At 45.8% G+C, this 2,667-nt stretch overlaps 1 long non-coding RNA gene across 1 annotated transcript in view; it reads right to left on the bottom strand.

The window, feature by feature from the left end:
• LOC115940551 (uncharacterized) overlaps positions 1–2,349 on the bottom strand; it is an 18,905-nt gene extending 16,556 nt beyond the window's left edge. The window contains exon 1 of the long non-coding RNA XR_014139407.1: positions 1,821–2,349. This is a non-coding gene — a long non-coding RNA (uncharacterized LOC115940551). The remainder of the gene's footprint in view (positions 1–1,820) is intronic.
• Between the last annotated feature and the right edge of the window lie 318 nt (positions 2,350–2,667).

The raw sequence follows: 2,667 nt of genomic DNA, 5'->3' as shown, positions 1-2,667 counted from the left end.
AAACAAACTGAGGGTTCTAGAGGGGAGGGGGGTGGGAGGTTGGGTTAGCCTGGTGATGGGTATTGAGGAGGGCACGTTCTGCATGGAGCACTGGGTGTTATGCACAAACAATGAATCATGGAACACTACATTTAAATCTAATAATGTAATATATGGGGATTAACATAACAATAAAAAAATTTTAAAGAAAAGAACTGTGTTTATTGACAAAATTCAGGTTTTGAACTCAGCAGTAATAAACACTATCTTTTCAGGAGAAAGATAAATATTGGTTGAGAATGAGTTACAAAGTCTCATCTTCCTAATAAAATGACCAGAACTTGGTATTAACACTGATAAACACAAAGGAATGTTAATAGTTTGCCAATAATATGATTTCCCTAACACACATTCCTTCTCACCCCTTGACATCCTTAAATCCCAAGTATCATAACCTGGCACATGTTTCATAAACAGCAAAGAGAAAGTAAAATAATGGGTAGGTAGATAACTCAGCCATAATTATACTACCACTGATAGGACTCAATAATACTACCTCAGACAGGACAATTTTGCATTACATGTATTATTTTCCATAACAGCCCTGGTAGAGAGTGGAACATGTTGTACCCAGAGCTCCCGGCTCTTAGCTCAGATTTTAAGAACAAATCAGAAAATGACCAGTGTTGCAGTCAATGTGATAGTCATCTGAACATTCTTCCCAGATTTTGAACAGTTGTGCCTTCAATGAAGATGCTATTGTTTAAACACTCTTGTTTTTCCAGGGTCAAAAAAATTTACAACTATCTGGTTGCCTAATCGGATCTCACTTGCTCTGCCAGTCACTACCAGCTCCTTCTCAGGAAAGTGGGAGTTCCTCTGCACTGAGATGACCAGCAATAGCAGTGCTAACCTCTACATAACTCTAGTAACTGTAGTAGTTCACTCCTGCTTTGTGTGGCCCAGTCAGATCCTATGAATTAGTCCTCACAAGTGACCAGATATTGCTCTTCTGCTCAACTTAAGTGGTCTGCATCTTTTCAAAACTAGTGGCACATAGCCAAGGATGAGAATTTCTTAAAGTTCAAGGTGCAAACTCTAGCACTAAAGGTTTTCTGGAGAGAAACAACCGTGCCTTCTTCCACTGCTGGGTGTGAACATGAAGCAGGAGAGAAAGCAAGGAGGGGCACAAAAGAGGAAACAAAATCAAGCTTCTCAGAAGCTGAGAAAGGGTCTGGCCAATTCTAAATTCTTAGACCTTCAAAAAAATGAAAAACTAAATGCCAAAACTCGGTTACTAAATTACAGTATATTTTAGATTTTTAAAGTTAATAAATAAAATTGCAAAGTGAACAGCGTTCTGCTCTAGCAGTGTATAACTCATTCGGAAATTAACAGTCCAATCTAACACTGAATCTTAGTGACTATGAAACCCAAGCCAAAATAGCACTACTATCCACAACCCACTCCCAGGCCTCAAAAAAACGGCAGTAAAAGTTTAGAAAAATGGACTAAAGAGAATAGAAAGAGTAGAGCAGCAAGAAAGCCAGTAAGGAGATCACTACCTTGGAGCTCTGATAACTGAGTGCCAGAAGAAAAGGTGCAGAAACGGAATAGAAAAGAAAAACAACAAAAGAAGCAGCGAAGACTTGGACTACCACTTACAGTGGTCTCAGGTGCACTTAGAAGGATGTCCAATAACAGTCGTCAAACCCTCCTAGAATAACTTCAATGGCAAGGAACCTAATTCATAGGTAAGTGCTTGAAAGTGGGTACTGGGATCCTATTGTGCTAAGTTGATTTCTTCCTTATTTACTATTATACGGTGTTAACCATCTTACCATACAGGGCAACAGGCCACCGTTCCAGCTCTCCAAGAACTTCAAGATACTGGGGAAGCCGCTAAGGAGGTCACAACTTAGGGACTCCGATAACTGGGTGCTAAGATGTAAGCGTCACCTAAACGGAATCCGAAGAGGGAGCAGGAATTAGCCTTCTGTAGAAAAACACCTAGAGTCCCACCCCCCCCCCAAGTTGAGGACATGCCCGATGGGGTAGGAGGTGGGTAGGTGAGTCAGGAGGCTGTCGGCCAAGCCTTTTTCTATTCGATATACATCCTTCAACCCTGACTCCAATGATAATTTTCGCAGTAAACTCCATCTCTGTAAGAATGTGTGATCTCCCGAGTTGTTCTGCAACAACTTTCCACCATTTTAGTAAAAGACCCCTAACACCAGCGTTGAAACGTGGCTTCATCTGTAACAATATTTTCTAAGTCCGTCTACAGATTGGGAACTGCGAACGGAAGCGGCTAGAAGAAAGCTGCGGCCGGGGACAGTGAGCGCGGGACTAGCTCCGAGCGAGGGCTATGCGCGCGAACCGTGCTGCGCAGGTGCGGGGGTGGGCGCGCACATGCGCGGGAGGAGACGGAGCGCCGCGGGGCTGGACATCGGGGAAGGGGGCGCGGCGCACGCAGCATGGCGTCCAACATCTACTGGGTTCGCCAGCGGATCAGCAGGCTCGGCCAGGTGCGGCCCGGGGAGGTGCCTCCCCTTCCCAGCCCAGCCCACCCCTCGCCTCCCGCCACCGCCCCCTTTTCCGTCCCCGCCTCAGCGCCTCGGCGAGCGGCTCAACCGCCGCCGCCCCGCCCCTCCCCGCCCCGTGGCCTCCCGGGCCCACCTCCCAGAG

This window comes from Leptonychotes weddellii, chromosome 12 (assembly GCF_054177405.1).
Source record: "Leptonychotes weddellii isolate Sample4059 chromosome 12, ASM5417740v2, whole genome shotgun sequence".
In the NCBI taxonomy this organism is placed as follows: Eukaryota; Metazoa; Chordata; class Mammalia; order Carnivora; family Phocidae; genus Leptonychotes; species Leptonychotes weddellii.
This window is presented reverse-complemented; position numbering and strand designations above follow the sequence as displayed.